Genomic DNA, 15,927 nt, shown 5'->3' on the forward strand with positions numbered 1-15,927 from the left:
GAGCGCGCAGCGCGGGCCGGGGCGGTGGGGGGAGCGCGGGCGGGGGGCGGGGCGGCGGGCGGCGCCCCTCCCCTGGCTGGGCGGGCTCCCGGAGCAGCGCCCCGCCCCCCGCCCGCGCGCGCTCCCGCCCTCCATCCCTCCTTCCCCCGCCCTGCCGCTTCCCGGTGTCCCTCCGCCCGCCCTCGGAAGACCGAGCGAGCGGTGAGGTTGCGGGCGAGCCGCGCCGCGCGGAGGAGCCGAGGAGCCGAGGAGCCGGGAGCGCAGCGCGGCCGGAGCCCGGAGCGGCCCCGCGCCCGGAGCGCACCGCAGCGGCCAAGCTGCCCGCGCAACGCCGGCTGCGGGCAGCGCAGCCCGGGCCGCAGGTAGGAACGGGCGGCCGGCGTCGGGGCGCGGGGCGCAGATCCCCGGACGGCCCCGGCAGATCGGGCCAGACGGGGTGGGGGCGGACACCCTGATTCCAACCCCCGCGCCTCACCTCGTCTCAGGGCATCACGAAGGAGCCCGGGACGCCGCTCCCACCGCCGACGTGAGCCCGGGCCATTCCCCTGGGACGCGCGGGAGGCAGGGGACTCGTGCGAGGGTCGCGAGAGTCTCCTGCCCCTTCCCTGTCGCGGAGCCCCCTTGGATCTCCTAGCTGGCGTTGGAGTCTCCTAGTTGGAGCCGTCGAAGCGCCGCGTCCATTTCTCAGGGGATGGCGGGGGACCCTGGGAGTGAATAATACGAAGAGCGTTTGGGGGGCCGTGGCCACTTTTCCGTCTCAGGGTCAGATGCGCCGAGGTAGAGCTGTGCGCCTCATTTATTCTCTAAAGGGCTCTGGGGCGAGCGACTTGGGGTTGGGTCACCTGCTTTTCATCCTGGGGTAGCTCAAGCTCTCAAGAAATGTTGGCTAAAAAGCATTTACCACAGCCTGGGCTGAGCGCACACTAGCTCGCGCCGCGCTCTCCACTCCTTTCCCCGAGGAATATGGGGTGAGGGGAGTCCCCCAGAGGGTTTGAGGACAGTGTCCCCTTGTCGCCGCGGAAACTGTTTTCACCTTCTTGTGTCCCACATTTACTCCCCGGAGATGGGGAAAGGGAAACTGCCTGCCTCAGTTACTTACCCCAGGGCAATGACTCCGTGGTCTCCGTGTCTGGTCCCTTTGTGCCCACCATCCCTATGCGTGGCACCCATAGATGCCCTGTTCTAGCTTGGCTTGGTCTTCAGACAAGGAACTTAGACCGGGCAGCCCCCGCGGAGGTTCTTAGCTAATCTCTTCCGAAAATAGACATGGACCCCAAGGAGAAAACTGGATTTTAAAAAGCCAAATGATTAAGCCCTGGTTCCTCCTGATATGGGGCTGGAGCACTCCCTCCCTCTCCTAGAAACCCCAGCCTCATGCCCATGAAGAACTGGGGTGGACGGGGAAGCACGGAGTAAAATGGCTTCTGATCTTTGGTGACACCCCCAAAACCAGAGGCTGTCAGGCTATGTGAGTGGACTTTGGGGTCGACCTTCATTTTTCTGTGACACAAAGTGGGTGTTTGGAGAGAGAGGAGGTGTTTGGTGAGGGGGTATTGGGTGCTGGGTATTGCCTAGATTTTTCTCTCTCTTTGGGAACTTTGGGGAAAATGTATTCATAAGGGAGTCTGAAAAGACTGCCCCAACTCCCAAATTCCAGAACAAAGGAGATCAGTGGGAACTACAAGCAACTTGTACCCTCTGTCTGTCTCCCTCTCTCTCTCTCTCTTTGGAGCACTCTCTCTGGGAAGGGTTGACCCAGCCTCTGCTCTGGTCAGGGTCTGAGCAGTCTCAGGCCCTCCCCTAGCCAGAGGAGGAAGAGGAGATGTTGCCCTTAGAGGTGCAAGTCCCAGGAGGAGTGGAAGGGACCTTTCCCCAGAGCATCCAGGGCAAAATGGCTGAGTCTCAGAAATAAATTGTCAGGCAAGCAGCAAACAAAGAAAGCGCTCGCTCTCTCTCCAGCCAAGCCCTGGCTCAGTGGCCAGGGCTTGGAGGACAAACAGGAGTCCCAGGCAGGGGCACATAGCCGGGCTTGTCTGGCAGAGCATCTGGAGAGTGGGGCGATCCCTCAGAACCACACAGGAGAGAGGCAGCTGCTGTGGAAGAGGAAGCAGGGACCATCTCTCTTGTGTGCAACCCTTCATTCCGGCGCTGGAGGTGTGGTGGGAAGTGGGTCCCCAGAAGCTCAGGATGGAGCTGAGAGGGGCATCGAGAGGCCCAGAAGGAAGCAACTCAGAGGGTAAAGATGAGGAAAGAGCAAGCCCACCAAAGCCGAAAGAAGCACAATAGCTCTGTCTTTGCGGGATTCCACATGCCTGGCAATCAGGAACTCCAAATGTCATTTGTTTATGCATGGCCCGGCACAGAGCAGGCACTTACCGAGTGTCTTAAATAAAGCCTGCACGGATGCAAGGTGACAGTGGTGCTGGTGTGGACCGACCTGCACTATCTTTCTATGTCATTGAGCCAGGGAGGCTCTGAAAGGTAGACTCTGAGACCAGAAGCAGCCCTGGCTGAGTTGGCTTTGAGCTGGAGTGCTGCCATTTTCTGGCCCGGTGACCTTGGGTAAGTTCTCATCCCCACTGGAAGGAAGGAATGGAGTACTGAAAGCTTCCAGTGTGACCAGCTCATAATTCCTATAATAATCTTATGCAGCAGGCACTCTTCTAATCCCCACTTCAGAGGCGAGGAAACTGCAGTACAGAGAGGGGAAGTGACTTGCCCAAGGTCACCCAGCTAGGAAGAGGCAGGGCAGGGATTTGAGCCCCTCTCTTCTGATTTCCTGGCCAACACTCTGCCCTGATGTTGGGTCTCTGGGCCTCAGTTTTCACCTCCATAGAGTGAGGTGGAAGGGTGATGGTGAGGACTGAATGGTTGACAGTCTGGCATATGCTAAGAGCTTGAATAAAGCACCAATGTCAGGTGGCTTCTCCCCATCACATAAAGACATGTTCCTAGGCTTGGCTGTGAGCTCAGCAGCTGAGACAGAGCTGTCCCAAGCCACTTGGAATTCAGAGATGGCTTTTTCCTTCCTCTCCTGTGATGTATATACATCACAGGCCGAGTGCCAACCATTAAGCCTTGCCCACCACCTCTAGACCCCTGCATCCGAAGTCCATCCTCAAGTCTGTCCCCTTTGTCCTTGGGAGCAGAGGGGATGCCGGAGCCTCTCCCTGTCACCTGGCCCCAGGTGTGCCCAGCTTCCTTCCCTTTGATCCCTGAAGCCACACCACCCCAGCAGCCCTGTCCCTCAGCTGCAGCTGCAGGGCCAAACCCAGTTAGAGCCCCTTAATCGCCTTCTTCCCTGGAAGGAAACAGAGATGTGAGTGTCAGCAGGCCTGTTTTTGCCCATGTCAGAACTGCCCCTTCAATTTCCCTGTGCGCAGTCACCTGAGCTGCTCTGTGCCCAGAGAACGGTGGACAGAGCACAGCCCCTGCCGCGATGAAAACAACCTTGAATCTACTCCAATTGCAAAGAGCAGCAGGGCCCCTCTCGGTGAGGAGATCGGGGACCTCCGATGCTGCTCCGTGGCATTCCTCTGCACCAGCTACTCCAGTGGGCCTGGTGCCCGTGCTCCTTTCTGTCACCTTTTTGCCCCATTCCCTGAAGGTTGCTGGGAGGTGGAGGGAAAGAGTGTGGTACCTAAGACGGGGAAATGGCTGGGAGGCCAGATATGGACCCCAAAATAGGGCTTCCCAGGAAACGTGCCTCCGTGAGCTTTGTGAACATCCAGCATCTTTGCTCGGAGCTCACCTGCAGACCTCAGAGCCAGGGGGAAGGTTGGTATGAAAGTCAGTGGGAAGCCAGCTAATAGTAGGGATAAGGGCTGCCTGGCATAAATGGTAGGTGTGAACACAAGCTGTGATATTTCAGCACAGACTTGGATTCAGTCACAAAGAGCAAAAAAAGAAAAAACCCACTAAATATTATTCCAATGATAATATCATCAATAACAATAATATCTAACAGTTATTGCGAGCTGATGATCTGCCGGGGAATGTGCTGTGTGCTTTACTTACATCATTGCATTTAATTTTCACAAAACCCCGTGGGGTACATAGGATTGTCCCTGTGCAGATAAGGAAACCGAGAGGAAAAAAGGTGAAATTGCTAGCTGCAGGATTAGTAGGCTAGTAAGTGGCCCCTGGAGCCCGAGCTCAGCCGTCGTGTGCTGACATCCCTGCCCCGGAGGAGCCTCCTGGTGCTGTTCACTTGGCAAGGACCACATGCCCCATTTATGGAGCTGCACAGTTAGAAAGTACTCTCCCCTTTTGTTTTCCAGCAGTTGAGCTTTGCCACAGCTCTGGGAAGCCGGTGGTGTTCCTTAGGGGAAGCCAAGGCACGGAGAGATGAGTTTGTGCCAGAGGTCCCTCAGCTGCTAGGGTGTACAACTGGGATCTGCACTCAAGTGTCCTGCATCTTACAGCATATTTGTGAGCTAGACTTCAAGTTCATTTAAAGCTGGTTTTACTGTTGTGCACCCAGCCACCTTTCCCTAACTCTTAGGTGTCCCCAAATTTGTCGCTTACCCTCTCACTGCTCTGGAAGCCATTGAGAGTGGCCAACGAAGTCATCAGCTCTGTTTACCATGATCTGACATGACACGAAAGCGGCATCCAATTTGATGTGAACCTCCTGCATCGAATGGCCTCCTATTTTTACATTTGTCACAAATTGGAAATTACAAGGAGGCCAGGTCTTGCAGAGTGATTGGCCATGGCTCTTTAAAAGCAGGGGGTGTGCAGCTAGGTGGAACAGGCCACATTAGGGTGCCAGGGGCCCTCTTGGCTGCAAGAGAGGCCCCTGGCTTCTGGGGCTGGATGGGATCCTGGCATTCAGACCAGGCTAGAGGATGCAGGAGTTGGTGGCTGCCTCGGACGGTGACCTGCAGCTCTGCCCACCTGTCAGTGCATGATGTCTGCAGGATGGATGTTGCAAGCCAGCTCCTGACACAGCTGAGCCCTGGCTAGAGGGACAGTCAAGGTCAAAGACGCCCCGAAAGACATTGACAGCAGGCTGTTTTCATGGCCTTATTGTTTGGTAAGGAGGTTCTGTCCAGGGAGAGGGCAGTAGCCACGGGAAGTAAGCAACAACATTTGGTATCAATATTGCAGTTTGCCGGAACTTAGTGTTGATAAAACTCCTGGTCATCAGAAGAGTACTTTGCGGTTTGAAGAAGAATGTTCTTGAAGCCGTTCTGTCTTTTGATCCTGTAGGAAGTATTCCAGGGGAAGAAAATATGGTCCTTAATATCCTGGAGAAGAATCCTCTGTCAGACAAAAAGAGACATTTTTTTTAAAGCTAGTCTTCTCATAAAGCCCAAGTCAGAATGACCTTGACTCAAATTTTAGAATTTTATAGTCGAAGTTTGCAACAGCCCTGGGGGGTTCCAAGTGAAAATATTATTGTTATTATTATTGCCATTATTATCTCCATCCTTTGGCTGGGGAAACTGAGGCTCAGCAAGCCCTGAAACACACTAATCCCTGACCTCTGGATTCCCAGCTGATGAGATTCACCTTTACGAAACCCAAGTCCGAATTCAGCAGGTTGCCCCTTGAGAAGGAGCCCGATGAGCCCGATCTGTGGCAGGCAGAACCCCAAGCACACAGGGACTGATGGCAGGATGGTGTGGGAAGGCACAGCCATGCAGTGTGAGAAAGGGCCCCGGCATCGTTTTAGCCTTCCGTGTCGTTCTGAGCTCCAGCCAGAGGCTAACATCTCCTCAGTTATGCCCAGAGCTTGTGGAGTCTGACGTGTGCTCATTTGGCCAGGGGGCCCCCAGCAGTAGCCAGATTTGGGGGGAAAGGAAGGGATGATCACTCTCAGACAGTGCATGAACACAAACATGCTTATCTGGGTGGATTTGGGTGAAAATAAATACACCAGGGGCCCTGTGAGGTTATCTAGAAGGATCTCAGGGCCCTGGCAACCAGGAAGGGGGTGGGGCAGTATTCATAGGTGAGCCTTGGGTTGTTTGGGACCTGTTGGAGGAGCAGGCTGAGTGGTTCTGAGTCCTTTCCAGCCAAGAGGGTAAGAGAGGGGAGAGTCAGTTACTTCTTCTGGCCATTACCCCACTTCCCCTCTGCCCTTGCTGGAGATGATGAAAAATCACAAGTTCTGGAAGCTTCCTTCTGGGGTGTTGGGGGGCAGGGGCACCTGAGAATTTGACTCTTCCCCTCCCTGCCCGGGCAGCCGGTCCCCAGCCACTGAGCGTGGCGCGTCCCCTGGGCACCAGTCCTGGGCCTCCTGAGGCTGGTGAGAAGGATGCTAGCAGATAGGGGTAAGGGGAATGGGTGCTACGGTCCCTGCGGCCAGAGGAGAACCTGGAGGCTGAGGAAGGTAGAGTCACTTACCCTGGCTTGCACAGCAGAGTTTGAACCCAGGCCTTGCTAATGCCGACCCCTACGTGCGTTTTCATGCTACCCAGTACCTCTGGAAGGCACCTGAGTGGAGGTCACAGTGGAGGAGACGGGGGCTTTGACTCGCTGAGGCAGAGTGTCAACTATACAAAATAAAAGTGACCAAAGCCAAAGGTGCCCATGCCCTTGATTCTGAGGTCCACCTCCCCTGCTGCCTGAGTCCATTTGTCCCTTTGCTCCCATGTCAGATGTTTTCAGAACTTGAGATCAAGGACTCACCTATGATTTAAAAAAAAAAAGTGGGCTTGGGAACGGGGAAGAAGTTGTCATACCAAAGAGTACTCTGTGAAGATGGAATTTAAATGCATCCATTTTTAACAGGTTGGTAGCAAATGATCAGATAGCTACAAGCCTTTCCTGGCCTTTGAGCTCTGACTGTGATCCAGGCACTGAGCTGAGGACTTGACAAGCGCTGTTCTAGGATCCCCCATAAGGAAACTGAGGGCCAGGGAGCTCACATGGTTGCCCAGGGTCGGCCCACTGACGTGCCGCAGAATTGCGACTCAGATCTAGGTCGGCGGGACCCTGAGTCCTGGGCTTGCATTCTGTGCAGGACTCGAGCTTGCAGGGGATAAAGGGCAGGCGTCCTGCCCTTCTCTGGACTTTGCTTTCTCAGTCCATAAAGCCGAGGGATTTGGACTGGACTGGACGATGGGCTGCTCCCCAAGCCCGGCGCTGGCTCTCCAGGCAGGGGGAGGGGAAGGATGGCTGCACGCCCTGCTTCCTCCTCCATTTCCCCCAGAATAGCCTCCCCAGACTAATGACTGGGGACGGTGAGAGCCCTTTCTCCAAACGGCAGTGAATGCCTCTAATGACAGAGCAGAGAGAGCACTGTTAATTATGCCGCGGGTGTTAAATGAAAATGCCGACCCGGGATGAGTTTAATAGCGCCGCTGGGCTGGCCGTGGCCATGCCGAAAAGCGGTGCCATGGACCTGGGCCGAGGCTGAACCGCCCCCCTCCCCAACCACGGGGCCAAGCCAGGAGCCACAAAGCCTGGCCACACTGGTCCCCTCCCCAGCGTGGGGTCCACAATGGCTCCTGGGATCCAGGGATGTTGGTGGCCCCTCTGGGACATTGTCATAGAGGCCTCTGGGGGCCTAGACAAGTTACCTTCAGAGGTAGAGGTGGGCAAACAATGGGGCCAGGTACAATTTTGAGCACCTTCTGAATGCCATGTCCTACCGTGGGCTGTGTAGACAAATCAGGCATTGTTTCCGGCCTTGGACGAGCGGCTCACAGTCAAAACTGTACATTCCCTACAAGCAGGAATGATGTGTCTTCTGGCGTCTCTGGGCCCAGCATAGTGGGACACAGCGTAGGTACTTACCTCTTGCTTTTTATGATCTACAAGTCTTCTTCAGTGAGAGCCAGAGGCCACAAGGTGGGGGCCAGAGCACATTCGGCCATGGGCTGAGAGTAAGGCACGACAGGCAGGTGGACTGGCTCTCTTCTCTGGCCTTCCTGGACAGCTGGACTTTCCACCTCCTGGACGATCTTGACCAGTTGACCATGGACAACTCTTTTGCCCTCTGAGCCTCAGTTTACACATCTGCAAAATGGGGAGAGTCAGGGCTGTGGTGGCTGCGGGCAAAACTGTGTCTCCTAACCACCCCCAGCTCTGAACCCAGAGGGTCTTGGAGATGGCATAAACATCTGAAAGGTGGCATTTTGGTGGGCAATTCAGCAGAAGGAGAGAGTTTGGTCACTAAGGGTAGGTTCTGGTTCTTCTTGTGGATTTAGGATGTCATTCAAACTTCCATCCGCTCTCCAGTGGCTCCAGTCCCCTACCTCCTGCTTCCTGAACCTGGAGAACCGTTTCTTAGGTTTTTCTAGGCCAGAGAAAGCCACAAAATCCACTCATTTCAGACTCCCCTGGGTTACAGATGAGTAAACTGAGGCCCAGGGGGGAGGAGCCCTAGGGCCACAGGCGCTAGGACCCAGAGCTTCTAACCCCTAACCCAGCGCTCCTTCCCCTGCCCTAAGCCAGCCCAGCTCCACTGTTGAGAAATTATTAAATAGAGTTGGTGGAAGGACTCTGGTTGCCGTGACAACGGAGCCTGTGTCCTCGGGAGACAATGGTGTTGTACAGGCAGAGAGATGTGTGTTGAATGCTGATTCGGGACCTGCCGGAGTGAGTGAGCACGAATGCAGGGGGGACTGCGTCTGGGGTTTGAGCTCCCCCGAGAAGGAGATTCGGGCTGGCTGGGTGGGGACAGCTGGGGGGACACTCGCCTCGCCTAGTTCCATCCTTGCCACAGCCTTGGCAGAGAGGGACAATTACCTTCCCTTCGTGGAGGCATGAAGTAAGGCGAAGAGAGGTGAACTGACTCTTCCCCCAGGTCCCACAGCCGGGCGAGACGTGGAGCTGGGATCAAAACTTCAGACTGGTGTCAGAAGTCTGGGCCCCGGGGAGGGTTTGGAGGGGCCCGTGGGGAGCACAGGCAGTGCATGGGATGGGGAGCCAGAAGGGAGCCAGCTCTGAGCACTGCACTCAGGACACCTCCACCCCTCTAAAGACTGCAGAAGAGAGTGCTCATGGAGATTCGGACAGGCCAGGGATGACAATTCCAGCCCAGGAGGAGTGGGGAAACATTACTGCAAGGCAGCTAGCTACCCATATCAACTTTGGTGCCAAAGTCCAGTCTCGCCCTGCCACTTCCTAGCTGCGTGACCCTGGACGAGTCACTTCACCTGTCTGAACCTCCACGTCCTCATCTGCAAAACAGGGACAATAACAGACTTCCCTCATAGGATTGTTCTAAGACCAAATAAGGTACGGTAGATAGAGCGTCAAACCCGGCTCCTGAGCATAGCTCAATCAACAGTAGCTAGGATTGTTAACCAGAGAGGAGAGGCTAGGAGAAGGAGCAGCTCCCAACCATGTATCAGCTTGTAATTTGTGGTGTCGGAAGAGTGGAACTGGCTAAAATGAGGATAAGAATGATGAATAACTGAGCTCTTCATTCCAGGCTAGTGAATATCAGTGGAACAAATGAACAGCCCCCATCACTAAAAATATACATCAATATTTTGCATTTGGAAAGCATGATTGATGTACCTCACTGCAGCGTGCTCTCCCTAAAAGCCCATGTGCGAACCACACTGGGGGAAGTTGCCTTTTCTCTCTGCCAGCTATCTAAATGACCCCATGCTGTAAACCCTTTTGGAAAATAAATACTCTCACCCACGCTCTTTCATTTCTCCCTCCTGCACAGCTGGTGCAAAATATTTACTCCCCTCATCAGGGATTGGGGAGCATGGGGTTAACACCCCGAGAAACGCCGAAGCGCATCATTTGCATGCTGGCAAAGATGTGATGGAACTGGCAGACAAGCCCACTCCTTTTGGGAAGCAGAAAGAGGGTGCTGGACTCAGGCATTGGGCTATTTTAAAAGCAATGGTAAGAGCTGGGATCCTGATGACTGGGAGGCAAGCAACCATTTTGTTTGTTTCCGCAAACCCGTCTGAGCAAATCCACCCCCAGAGATGGCAACCTGTTTCTGGATTCCCAGAGAGGGATGGTCATTTGTTCGTTGCTGATCCTGGGGCTGGATGACAGAGTGTGAAGCAATGAACCTAGAGACCTCGGATTCCCACACCTCCGACTCAGGCTGGCGGGAGAGGGGTGAGGGGGACTCATTCAGTGGACACATGAAGACGGCTGACATTTAACTGGGACTTGAACGAATGTGCTAATTGCAGGAAAGGTACACACATCCACTTCGGGAATCGTGTTTAATGAACAATTTGCTCTGAGAGCTTGATTTGATCAGCGTTTCCCGGTGGCTGGCACTGTTCCCTTCTATTGATTGCCTATAAGTTAAGATAACTGTGGCATTCTGCCCAGGACTTTTTCCCATAGCTATCAAAAACAAAACAAAACAAATAATATTAGCCCTAATCAAGTGATTTATGATAATATCTGCCAGGTAGCAAGCATTTTCCTCTGTACCAGGTTCTGTGTTAACCACTTTACGTATTATCTCATTTAATCCTCATAGTAGCTAAACGTAGGTATCACCACCTCTGTCTTAGAGAGGATGGGGGACTAACTCATGGTCACACAGCTTCTGAGGGTTTTCTTGCCCTCAGGGCCAATGCCCTTAACCACTCCCCTGTTCTGCCTACCCCTGTCCTGCCTGCCCCTGTCCTAGCTAACAGATCAACCTCCGAATACCCTTTGACATCCCCAGTGGAAGGTGTTCATGAGTTTGTTCATTGGCCATGGACTTAAAATGTGCTCAGTAAAAATCCAATTCTCACAAATGGGTAGGTTTTTCTTGCTGCATGTGATTTTTCACTTTACAAAGAAGGGGAGATTCATTCTATAAAGACTCCTTTAGAAAGCTAAGTGAATGAATCAAGAACAGATGCATTGGCTAAAGTGAGCATTCATTTGAGTCTTTTAAAGATAAAATCAGCTTTCACTTGTGGGAAATATTCGAGACCCTGGAATCTGACCCTTAATCAACTCCAAAAATACACACCCTCCTCATTCTTGCAAAATATTCTAAAGCAGCGTCTCTCAACATTGTTTTAAAATCCAACTGAGCTTGTATTAAAAGAACAATAGGATTTGTTGTTTCCCAGATATAAAATTACAGTTACAATAGTGAATGTGTGTTTTTGATCACTACCATCCCTGAGAGTTTTGCCCATCTCCTAGAGAAGGGGAAAGAGTAACTTTGTCCTTCTACCACTTAGAGGATGAGCTTTCTGGAGTGACTAGATTGCAAACTCAAGGTCCACTGAGAGCCAGGCAGGTCAAAGAAATGAGTCAAGGGATCAGGAACAAGATAATAGTCATGGCGGGACTTACAGTAAACTGGAAAACTCATGCCTACTCTCTCCCCCCAATACCTGCAAGTTCAAGTTTTAAAATTCTGATACCACTGAACCAAACACAGATGGGGACCCCCTCGGCCCCCGCAGGCCATCAGTTTGAGATCCCTGCGGCTTCTTACTGTAATCTTGATGCAGACAGTTTATCTTTGGGGCTTCAGTGTGTTCATCTCTAGAATGGAGCCAATAAAGCCTGCAGAGTTGTAAATGGAGCCCCGGGTGTGGAAGCTTGATAATGAACTGAAGAAATGCCCAGCGCCTTCGCTGCGGAAGTGCTATTCTGTGACGCCGAGTCAGCTCTCCATGTAGGCGGCGTGTCTGCGTGTGACTTATTACAGATTATCATTTAGTTCAGCCCGTCCCTGCAGTGCTGTGTTTTCCTTTTTCCCCCAGTCTGAGTTTTTAAAGGGCGTTTATCCTAATGCCCTTCAGAGTCCTTCAAGCACATCGTGAACAGGAGAGAGCGGTGATGTAACCCCCCGGGTTTTCTTACAAGTGTGTCTTAAAAGGCGAAGAGTGATGTGAAAGAATGTCAGGTGGTCAGCATGTCACCCTCATTTCCTGATCTGAATGAATCCTTTCTGACTAGGTGAGCCGGGGCCTTTGGAGGCAGCCCCTGGAGCACAGAGCTGCAAAATTGCACACAGCCGGCGAAGGAAGGGAGGGGGAAAGGCGTAGCCTGGAACAGGACAGTGAGGGCCCCGAGGCCAGTGCCCGGCACAGGGTACCTCAAAGTAGGTGCCTTGAGCCGTCCGGACAGACTGATGGGCACAGACAGAAGGGCTGGCCTCCAGCGAATCCAGTTAGACCAAAGGGAGGAAGCCAGCTGGGCAGACCCTGCCACCTGCGTCCGGGGTCACAGCTCCTCAACCACTCGAGACTGTGGGCTCTGCCACCACGTTTCTTCCTGCTGAAACACAGGCCCCCTCCTTCGTTGGTTCTCTGGAGGCTATCATGAGATCACAGAGTAGAGCCTTGCACAGCCCACAGGAAAGGGACAGCACCCTTTCTCCACTGTCCTTATTTTTTTCTTTTTCCTTCCGTCTTCCTCCTGTGCCCCTGCTCTCACCTCTTTGCTGCTCCCCTGTCCCTCTGGTTTTCTTTGCTCTCCTTTCTCCTCCTCCTTCCTGCCCTCCTCGCTCCATCCCTCCCCACTCGTCAGCACCCACGGACAGCTGGACTCTGGGCCCCAGGCATCTGCAGGAGCGGCGGTGTCCGCTCCAGTGTCCGTGGAGGAGGCGAGGTCTGGGCTCTCCGTACGGGAAGCACGCAAGAGCCGGTTCCCAGAGTGTGCTCATCTCCTCGCAGTCCTGTGACCTCACGGTGGCACCCTGAACGTGCTGCAGGGGGAGCATTTACACCCCAGAATCAGCCTTCTGTTCGTTTTCCTGAGGGCCCCCTTATAAACACCAGCACACTGCCGCTTCGGAGACCAGTGCCACCTTCCCAGAGGCAGACGTTTCTTGAGGACTTATAATAACAACGTCACCTGTCACAGAGGGACAGAGTGACGGATGGGGACGGAAGGTGGAACTCAGGACAGCATGTATACATCTGTCACTGTTTGAGTGGCTGTGAGGGAAACAGGGCAAGTCCAAGACCCGGGTCCCATCCGTATAGAGGTGACAATGTAGCTGGGGAGATAAGACCGAATAGTCATTAGTAGGATAGAAGTCAAGTTGTGAATAGTGACAGGCCTTCGCCTTCAGCCCCACCATGATCCCAGCTCCGGTGCTGTCCTCCCATCCCCCATCTCCTCCCCGCCCCCGGTGCCAGGCTCCTGCCAAGTCATCATCAGATCAAATCTCCCCACTTTTGAAGGCTCCAGTTTCCCCCAAGTTCCCCCCGCCCCCAGTGCCCAAGGTGGGGAAGAGGGGTTAGAAGCATGGGTTCCGGAATCAAGCCTCCTAGATCTGGGACCACGGGCAAGGTGCTTTACTGCTCTGAGCCTCAGTTTCCACATCTGTGCAGTGGGGTGTGGTAAGAGGTAAATATGATCATCTGTGAAATGCACTAAACATATTAAGCACTTAATAAATGTTCAGTGTGGTCACTGCTCTTATTACAGGATACAGTACACCCCCTTTTCCTGCATTCAAAGCCCTTTATTGCTGCTTTCCACCTCTCCAGTAATGCTCCTTAAATCACCCCAGCTTCTAGCCAGCCATGCCAGGCTCCTCATTAGCCCTAAATGCATTATGCATTTTCCCCCTGTTCTCTCTGCCCAGAATGGACCAACAGCTAGGCTTGGGGTAAGGTAAGGATTCCAAGCCCGCTTTCTCTGCCTGTGGTTATAAAGAGAACCTCCCCACTTCTGTCCCCTTCTGTCAGGGGCACAGTGCCATTCTCTCCCAGTTGTCTGCCAAGGGGGCCATCCCTCCTACTCTGGGCTGATGAAGAAATTATCCCATGCATGCTGGTTACCTGTGGCCCAGCTGTCCCGAGAGCCCAATGGCAGCAGGCCCAGACTCCAACTGGCATCTTTATTCCCTTGCACCTAGTGTGGGACCTGCTACCCGGATGTGCACGGTCCATGTGGGCTGGATTGGATTGAAAATTGCCTTGACAAGAGGAGGTGCTCAGTCGGGCTTTGCAGACAATTGTTAGCAAACCACTGATTGGGTGAGCTAGACACACAGGGTGAGATGAGAATGAGGACACGGAGTAGAAGGGGAGCTAGAAGGTGCGGTCTGGCTCCTCTCCTTGCCCATGGAGGAGAACAATGGCACAGAGAGCAGAAGGGGCTGGCTGGAGATCACACAGCTGGTGATGTGTGCAGTGGATTCCCACTCGGGGCCTGCGGCTCCAGAGACTCCAGCTGGCCACACTCCCTCTTTGCCCTGCAGACGTAGCCCGGAGGCAGGCCTCTGCTGTGGCACACAGGGCCCGTATGTGCAGTTGGAGGAGAGCTGGGGACTCCCAGAGGGGATCACCACCCTTTGGGGCTGACTGACAACCCCCCCGGGGGACACTAATTAGAGCCTCTAGCCCCTGGGGCCGAGGGAGAGCTGCTCAGCCTGGATCCCATGTGGCCTCTTGTTGGCTCCTGAGACACTGGCAGGTCTGCCCAATCGGCCATGGTGACAAGTTAGCCTCTCAGGGAGCCAGACCTCAGCAGCCGCCCTTGGGTTTCTTAAAAAGAGTGGCAGGCCTTGTCCTTATGGGGATTTGTCCTGGAGGGAGTTGCTTGCTGGAAATGGGCCACTCTTACACACCCTAAAAGTGGGGTCTGGGTATCCCACTAGAGACCGCAGAATAGAGTTTAAGAGCATGGACACAGGAGCCCAGCTGCCCGGGTTCGTCTTAGCTCCCCTTGCTCCTAGCTGTGAGACCTTTGGCAAGCCACTTTAAGCTCTCTGTGCCTCAGTTTACCCATCAGTAAACAGGGAGGGAGTGAGAATAGTTAATACACATAAATCATTTAGAGAAGACCCTGGCGTGTTAGTAAGTGCTGGGCTCACTTCTTTCCTGCACTCTGAGCTCTTCTTTTTCTTTCCTTCTTTGTTAATGAAAAGTTGGGGATTTTTTTCCTGTGTGCCACCACAAAAGAAAGAGAAGCTCGGCTTCTGGAGTTTATTTCACCTTTAGATGGGTCTCTTAAGCCTCTAGCAGTTATAAAGCTGATTTTTTTTTCACACTCTGGTTGTTGGGGGTGGGCGGGTGGGTTCTCTAGCCTTCTCCTACATTCTGGCTTTGGGGGCACCCCCAGAAAACCAGAATTCCAGGTTCTCAGAGGCTGCAAGCTGAGGGGAAGGGCTTGAGCCTGGGTTTCCTTATCTGCATGGGGCTGTGAGGCTGGGGAAACTCAACTACGTGTAGTCACATCTCTTCCCCTCAGAACCCAGCAGAAAGGCTCAAATAAGTGGTAAGGCTACATCTAAAGGCTTCAGAGAATTTCACACAGGCCCATGTCTGAGAGACACCTGCTTGGTGAGCAGATACCACCTGACTGTGAGCCTGGGTTAAATCCTGTGTGACCTTGGATAGGTCATTTGACCTCTCTGAGCCTCAGTACCATCATCTGCAAAATGGAACCAGTAATCATTTTAGTTTCAGTATATTTAGCACTTGCTGGGCCAGGCACAGCGCTAGAAAATTCAAATCCAGTCCTCATACCTCATGAAGTGGTTCCTGTTGGCTCCATTTCCTTATGAGGAAACCAGCACTTTGAAAAAATAAATAACTTACTTGAAAGTCACAGTGGGATGTTGTGAAGTGTAGGTATTCAATAGATGCCATTAAGAAACACGCCTGGGTCTGCAAATTATGTCTCAGGTATGTTGAAGCAGGTGAGGAGTTTGTGCCAAGATGTGAGGCTGCTTTCCTTCATCTCTTGAGTATGAATGTGTAATGAGCTGAGAATTGGGGTCGTGGGGATCTCCAAGGATCATACCGTTTGTGTCCTGTGTGACCTTGGGCCAGCCACCAGCCCTCTCTGGGCCTTGTTCTTCATCTGTAGATTGCTGGTATAGACCAAGGGTACCAGTGTGGCAGAGAACAAATTTGGAGCAGGAGGGAGGCTGCATAGGTCCTGGCCCTAAGCCCCACTGGCTGTGAGGGTCCAAGGAGAAGGACCTACCATCTAGACCTGCGGTGTCCAGTTTGCCTGCAGCTCGCATCCTGGCAAAGACTGACTCCTCACCCCCAGACTCGGGTCTCTGAG

The 15,927-nt window shown here is 53.4% G+C and overlaps 1 protein-coding gene across 1 annotated transcript in view; it reads left to right on the forward strand.

The window, feature by feature from the left end:
• Positions 1–204: 204 nt before the first annotated feature.
• SLC6A1 (solute carrier family 6 member 1) overlaps positions 205–15,927 on the forward strand; it is a 41,670-nt gene continuing 25,947 nt past the window's right edge. Inside the window, exon 1 of the mRNA XM_006744853.3 lies at positions 205–362. The gene's annotated coding sequence lies outside the window, so the exon portion shown is untranslated. The remainder of the gene's footprint in view (positions 363–15,927) is intronic.

Source organism: Leptonychotes weddellii, chromosome 1, assembly GCF_054177405.1.
Source record: "Leptonychotes weddellii isolate Sample4059 chromosome 1, ASM5417740v2, whole genome shotgun sequence".
NCBI lineage: Eukaryota > Metazoa > Chordata > Mammalia > Carnivora > Phocidae > Leptonychotes > Leptonychotes weddellii.